At 43.1% G+C, this 8,113-nt stretch overlaps 1 pseudogene; it reads right to left on the reverse strand.

Annotated features, from left to right (window-relative positions):
• Positions 1-1,154: 1,154 nt before the first annotated feature.
• Positions 1,155-6,231, reverse strand: LOC149355259 (uncharacterized; annotated as a pseudogene).
• Between the last annotated feature and the right edge of the window lie 1,882 nt (positions 6,232-8,113).

The following is an 8,113-nucleotide window of genomic DNA, read 5'->3' on the forward strand; positions in this document are numbered from 1 at the left end:
AGTGTCTGTAAGGAAGTTTTGAAGGGCAGAGAGCACATTTCAGTTACTGTGCCCAAGGAAGGAAGCGCCAAGAGACAGAACAACCCCAGCTGACAGACTTAGACCTAGCTGTCGTAACGGATGCTTCAGCAGGCGGCTCCGTAAAGAGGAGAAACGGCGGTAGGTCAACAAGAAATGATCTATCGTTTCGGGTTCTCCGGAGAACCGGCACAATGGGGAGACCACCAGACCAGATCTATAAAGATAGAAGTTTAATGAGGCACGCGACAACGTAGACGCGTGAAGGAAACCTCAAGCTTGCATGATTGCCATCCTTTACTACACCACGGGTAAAGAAGATGCCGGAATTCGGGAAACGAGGTCAGAGCTGATGCTGCGAATTCTTTCAAGAGCAGATACCTGTGAAACCTGGCCGCAGTAGTACTGTATATACTGCACAATGTCTACAAGATGTCTTGACAAGAGGTGCAAGACATTTTCAGACGTCTTGATATATCTTGTGGCTATCTTGTAGCTCGGCTAATGCACCCACTTTTTTAAGCTGCAAGATGTCTTGCAAGATGTCTTGCAAGACATCTTGTAGAAGTCAAGAAGCAAAATCTTATTTACTTTCAAATTTTTTTACTGAACATCAGCCAGTATATTAGACGTATATAAGACATCTTGCCCAAGAGAAAAGTTGTCTTTAGACATCCAAACTGCCCCCCCCTGATAGTCCCTAGACATTTACAAGATGTCTTGGCAAGATATGAAAGACATTTCTAAATGTATTGATACTTCTTGTAGCTATGTTCTGGTTCAGCTAACACAGCCACTTTAAAGGGACACTGAGGAGAGCTCTATTAATATTTTTTTTTATAGCAAAATCTGATAGTTCGGCATTTCATAGCTTTGTAGCCACTTGGCCGGCAGCGAAAGATGCATTTATTTCTAAGAAATTTGGATTCGAAGTTGAAAAAGTTTTTCCCGCCGCTCTGATTCAAACTTGGGATTCTCCTATGCTCAGCTCACTTCATGCATAGCGCAATAAATGCTCTGTTTGCAACTGTCGTCTTTACGAAAGGCTATACTATTTACTGTTTTCATGCAGAACAACTGAAAAAATACCATGAAGTTTTGGTTACCAACGGTCGCTGAAAATGCCTCCTGCTGATTCACTGGAGGACACTGCTCAGGCACTGCACTGAAAGACAAAAAACTGTTACTTGGAAGATGTGCACACCACTATAACTTTGTCACTTTTCTAGCTTGCGCATAACTGCCAAGCCTGCAGGAATGGTACTTGACAAGGTGATTTAAGTGCAGACGCAACCCCTAAGTTATTTGAACATAGATTAATAGCTTATAGGTGCAAAATGCAGAGCTTGCCAATGCAGCTACATCATTAATTAGAAAGCTACACGATAACTGCACCAAGTATCCTTGAAATTTTTTACCACCATAAAACACCTAGCAGAGCTTGCATTATTTTTTGTGGTAGCTACCCACAGCAACAAGATATTTAAGGAGCGTGAATGAACATACAATCAGCCAGTCCAAGCAAAAATTCTAGCACATGGGGCCAAACTGTGATAAATCCACTTATTACCAGAGCAAGATGGAATGTCAGGACGACTCTTTTCCTGAGTGACAGCTGCACTGCAATCGCTGATTGAGACGTCAGAAATAAAATGCATTAGAGCCTTGTTACACAAATGCAATGTTTTCATAGCCATTCAGTTTTTTCAATGTGGTTGCATTTCAGTTTAGGTCAAACTGGCATTAAGGTGAAGAATGTACTAAAATCCTCAATCTTTGTAACATCAATAACAGGCTTACCTGCAAAATTTTTTTACATTTTTTAAATCAAACAAAATCCTCTTATTAGATATGCATTCAGAAAACAACCTGAGCCTCAGTGGGATCATGCTTTCTATGAGTGCAATGTATATAGTTCCAAATTCTGCCTTAGGTTCATCTCTGAAAGAAGCAAAGTTCCCTTACATTTGGCGACTGAAGGGTGATGGAGGCACATTTTTTATCCCTTCTTCATCATCATGTCCATCAAACTCATCCAATGATAAGCACACCATTTGCCTCTTTCGTTTTCCACGGCCTTTTTCTAGGAAACCGTCATAGACAGAAAACATTATTAAGGATCATAAAATGGTGCTTTGTGCTACACGAGTTAATGATTACACTGCAGCGTAGCCATTTGGAAATTGCTAGCTTCTGCAAACTAAACTTTGTTTCAGATATTCACTTTCAGCCATCAAGAGCTGAGAAGCATGTTAAGAAAATGCATTCAACAGAACACAGAAAAATGCCACTAAAAGCAAAAATACTGTTCTTGGTGCATGCAGACACAATAAATTTAATTGATCAGAGAAAAATAGAAAAAGAAGACCTTTAGCTAATTTCACATTTTGAAATGAACTTTTGTATGCCACAAGAAGTAAACATTTCAACTTGTAATTGTCGTTTAATAAACGCTACAGGTCATGGCAGGTCAGATGAGAAATATATATACCTTGATCTGTTGACGTAGCAATATCATCAGTATCCTCTGCCTTCCTCAGTTTCATCCTTGCTTTTTCATAGGTTTCTAAGCAAATAAAAACAAAGATTGTATCATGAGAGCCAGCAAGCTAGTTGACTGATCCAACAAATTATTTCAAAACTGAAGCTTTTCTTTTGAGACCAGCAAGTTGCCAGCATACCATCATAAGATGGCACGCCTACTGAAAATGTTGTAGTCTAAGAAAGTTGGTGATGCAGAATAGAAAGCTCAGGCAGGGTGTGGGCAACAGCACAGCAGACACTTCTTTATAACACTCGTTTGCAATGCTTGCTTTTTTCTGTCTAAAAAACAGGGTTCACCTTAAGTTAAGGACAACGCAGTGAGCTATAGAAAGAAAAATGACAGGTGTAACGTTAAGAGATCGGAAGCAGGCAGAGTGGGTGAGGGGACAAAACGCGGGTTAATGACATCCTAGTCGAAATCAAGAGGAAGAAGTGGGCTGGAGCAGGGCATGTAATGCGAAGGCAAGATAACTGCTGGTCCTTAAGGGTAATGGAGTTGATTCCAAGAGAAGGCAAGCGTAGCAGGGGGCGGCAGAAAGTTAGGTGGGCGGATGAGAATGAGGAATTTGCGGGAATACAGTGGCAGCAGCTGGCGAAGGACAGAGTTAATTGGGGAGACATGGGATAGGCCTTTGCCCTGCAGTGGGCGTAGTCAGGCTGATGACGATGACTGAAGAACAATGTCATAATGGCATTGCCTCAACATTTACCACTGCATGTTTTGTTCCTTTGGTCCCTGCCTTTGATGCATTGTTCAGTTCATTACACATCCTCATAGATTACATTCCTTAACAGACCAAATCCCTGCTCTCAGATGTCAAGAACATATATTGCCAGTTGTCCAATGGAAGACCATGAAAGAGTTTGGAAGTATGTACGAATAAGAAAGAAAAACTTGTGTGGAAAAAATATGTGCAACCAACCAAAATAGCGGAAAGGAGGTGTAGGAAGTGTTGATGTACTTTACCTTCCATGCTGAAGACGATGACGTCATGCTTCGTGTACGTTGAGTCGGGCACTTCCCTGTGTTTCACGGCTTTCATTGTCCTGGAAGCCTTGAAGTTTGCTGGCCAAAAGCACTGGTCATCTTCAAGCCAATGTGATGGCACCACATCAACGCTGTTGTCTTCACAAAATCGCACAACAGCAAACATTCTCTGCAGAAGGGAAAGCTTTAAAACAACAAAAATATCACAGCTCACACTGTAAGTATGTTGTTAAAAGTAAGTGGAAGGCGATATTAGCAAACAAAATTAAAGTCAATGCATTAATTGCATGCATCCTTGAATAGATATATGCACACTAGTGGTAATCGTGTGATTACATAAAGCACCAATAAATTTTGACTGTTATTGTTTCTATTCAAAGAAATAAAATTTTTTCCATGGAGTTCACTTCCAGTTACTTTAGACGGCACTTGTACACAACAAATGGAAACTTCTGAAGTAAAACTAAGCGGAATGAAGTAGTGGAAAGACCAAATGTTCACTGCATGACCCCAAATATGGTAGCAATACACACTTGCACTGGACACTAGACAAGGGTCACACCTTGTCTAATGATGGTTGGGATGCAATGAAAATATTCAAGTCACTGGACCCGCAGGGTACACTGTAGAAGTCACGCAATGCTGTGAACTGCCTCCCAACAAGCACTTTTGATCCGGCTTGATCATAGCAAAAATCAGACACAAGCACAATGCTGGAGTCACTAAGGAGGCAGCAGTTATCCCCAGCAGTGGACTTCAAGTTGAACTGCAGAAAAACAGCAGCTTTAAACTGTGGCCCGTTACACGAGCGTGGCAGCTGTCCTCCAGTGTGCATCTGCTTATATGTCACTGGATGCTCCAATGTTTTCTGAATGGCATAAAGCTCTCCGCTAGCACTGAGCTCATTGATTCGGTTGTGCAGCTGCTCAAGGGGCCGTGTTGAGCTTCTGACGAGACGTTTGAGCTGAAACAAAGCTTTCAGCTGCAAACGCACTAAAGCTATCAAGTGCCCCATGGTTCGCTACATCATCTGCTAGATGAACAAGATTATGCACATTGTACGAAACCTTGGCAAGACCATACAATGATATGAAGGTATGCACAAAAAAGATAAGGAGCTCCTTAGCATAATCATTGTATGCGCTGCACATGCTTGGGCTTGCAAGAATTCTGATTGCAACATGCAACACAAGAAAATGCTCATATCTCTCTCGGTCCAGGATGCCTTTCAGCACTGCAGGACCCAGGTACAGGAGAAAAGAACAAAGTTCAGTTGCCTTCCAGAAGGCTAGGTCTTTCAATGGCCGCAGCAAACGTGCAAACTCAGTGCAGCAGAAATTCTTAAGGTCAACTAAGCGTTGCGAAATCTCATGTACACTTGCATATGGCAGGCGGTACGATTTACTGCCCTTCATCCAGAGAACCAGCAACTTTTTGGTGACTCCAATACAGACTAAATGCATGTAATCTAGTGGAAACTGGGACACCATTCCTAAGGGCAGTGACCTAAGCGGAGTGTCGCTGACATGATGCTCTTCCTGAGTCTTTTGCATAAAACTTTCATCAGTTCGCAGAAGTGCATCTGTTTCTGGAAAAATTAGAGAACCGTCTACAAACTCTCCTTCCTGTATGCATTTGCAACAACCAAAATAGCCTGTGTGAGGTTTGACACCCAACAAGAAAGCCTTTGCAGGGGCATCGCAAATAAATCCTCACATGCACAGTGAACAGCTTCCCAGAAAAGGTCAGTCCACCTGACAAAACAGTTTGAAGTTCAGCAATGAAATCTGCAACTGAACCCGGCTTTGAGTTCCCATGATAACAGCCAATTAGGAAAACGCTACTACCAGGTATATCAGGCCTTCTTCCAAGGACTGGCCAAAACTGGCTGTGTGAGCTCTTTGTAAGTGGCAGCCCATCAACATAAAATAAAATGCCAATTTGAGACGGTACTGATGACACGTCGACATGTGACAGCACAGCATGTAGACATTCTACACTGCCAAAGTGACAGTAAGATCCTGGTGGCACGCTTCTGACGTTCACTGTACGAGGTGTAGAAAGTAATGCCCTTGCATCGCTCGGTAAGCCGGTATAGCATGGATGCTGCCTCATTTCTTTCAACAACGAAGAAAGTGCGGCGAGAGTTACCTTATGGGTGCTAGCCCACTGCCTCAAGAAATGCCTCATATGGCATTCTGAATCATTAGCCTCATGGTATTCTGCATTCTCTGCAGAGGAGCTCTCATTAACACATACCTCCTCATACTGAAGCTCGGCTTCGTCTGAGGAGATGGTAGTGTCGCTTCCTTGAGCATCAATTAGCTCAGCAGACCGCCTACTGGACTCACTGTCTGAAATGGAAGCAGCGCGCTCTGTTCCATTTACATCACGGTCATTACCAGCTTGAGCATTTACACCAGCTTTTTGCCTGCTGTCAGCGCTCCCGGCATCGGCCATGCCACGCGCGTCAGGACGAATATCGCATACAACGGAGTGCCTGTCAAGTGTTACCTGTTCAGATGAAATGATCACCCTTTCATCTAAAAGATCCACTAGAAGAGCGCTTCCACCTGCTAAGTTCACGTTGCGTTCGTTTACACTTTCAATTGCACAAACGGACATGATAGCGCCACTACTGTTGGAACTGCGCTCTCCAGCAATTAGACCGTAAACCTCATCGTTCAGTCGGTGCAATTTCTGCTATCGCGATAACTCATCAAAAATTTTCTTGCCTCGTTGCATGCTGAACAATTAGCTTCGGGCCAACTGAAAATTATGATTCATACCTTCAGGGTGATGAAGCAAAAGCAAGACCTCCGAAACCTCTCACGCTGCAGCGCCTGGCCCACTGGGTACTACCACGCTTCTAGAGCTGGCGTGACGTTTCACGCCAAATCGGACCGCAGAAAAAAACAAATTTTAATTGAGCTTTAAATATATATTTAATAAATACACATGTGTATGTACTGTTTCCATTAAATAGTACATTTTAAATTTACCAGCTACGCTTTAACGCATCCCGTTATTAAAGAGTGCAGTCCTAATCTTGCTCAGTCTTGGCGTCGCACTCCCTCCTCAGTTTTTTTTTCCTGCATGCTTTTGGCCCGGTCTCGCCACCTCTCATATACCCCCTCCTTCCCGCCTCTCTATTTGCCCTGCCGATCTTGGGCATCGCGTGCGCGCTTCATCAAACGCCGGCCAGGACAGCGCTACGCAGTCGTTTCGGCTCCCTCCGGCTCTCTGTCTTGCAGTGGAGCCAATGGGAAAGCGTGCCTTTGGAAATAGAATATTCCCGCGGCACTGCCGTGCATTGTGAACCGGGGTTTTTCATTTAGTTATCTGTGACGCGACTCTGGTTACCTCCTGTTTAAGTGTAAACGTGTAGTGCAATGTTGTTGCATATATCCATGAAACGTCTTGTGAGGAAGTCTAGTAGACTTCTGAAGGAGAACGTCTAGACGACAACTTGCTTAAGCCGTCCAGCAGTCAGCTTGTGTAGCCGAGCATGTTAAAATCCATCATAAGACAGCTTCCAGATGTCTTGGCTAAGATGTCTTCTAGCCAAGCATAAAACGTCGTCTTGGAGATGTCTTTGGTAGCTCAAGATATATATGACCAATATAGACATTTCAAGACGTCTACAAGATATTCGGTGCTCAGTGTGATTTCCATAAAAGCATGTTAATTTCAATTCGGTAGAAAAATGTTGATTGGCACTAGGCAGTGTCTTCCTGCAGTTCACATAATTTTTCCTTTTGCGCTTTACAATGTTAAGTTGTAGAAATATTTATCAAAGACCCTAGAGCATATTATACACAAACATTTAGCTACCTCTCTCAATGAACATAACATATTTTGTGAATATTTCCTGGGTGAAATAACTGCCTGGCCAAACAGGTCCAATTCCATGGCTAGTCCAGTTGGATCCAATTGGTCGAGTGGCTAAGAACATAATGCATAAGCACACCGCCTGTATTGCTGTCAGGAAAAAAAAAAACGCTACCTCGAATTTGAAATTTTTTAACTTTTTTTTTTTAATTTTGTGTTTCCGCTGCATGACTTGTGCCCATTGCTTTCCATTTTTAGCCGCCAGTTAGATACTTATTCCGGCTGGCAGCTAATAAAGATTTCAGTTGAGCCAGCACTACCAGTGCTGTGTTGTTTCTGCCTGTGTTACAATGGCTGGAATTCCCCTATTCCAGCCACTGTACCTGTGTCCTCCTTCTTGTCCCGTTCGTTGTGCTCTAGCAAAGCAGACATTTGGGCTAGTTGGTGTGAATTCATGGAATACTCATGAAATATCGGAACCAACTCGCCCAGCAACTTACCTTGGCTAAAAACACAACTAGAACCAATTGGTTCCACTTGGGAAATCGAATTGGAAGCAATGGGAATGTCCAATTAGTTCCAACTAGAATGTCCAATTGGTTCCAATGTGTTTTTGTGTTTTTTTTTACTGGGATGCGCCTTTCCATTGCTTTCGAAGCTGCTGCGCTCCATCGGTTTCGCAGCTTAAACCGCGACTGGTGTCCACACTGTCCCAGGGGGCCAATTATGCGC

This window comes from Amblyomma mixtum, chromosome 3, assembly GCF_055824585.1.
Source record: "Amblyomma mixtum isolate Tamu chromosome 3, ASM5582458v1, whole genome shotgun sequence".
Taxonomy (NCBI): domain Eukaryota; kingdom Metazoa; phylum Arthropoda; class Arachnida; order Ixodida; family Ixodidae; genus Amblyomma; species Amblyomma mixtum.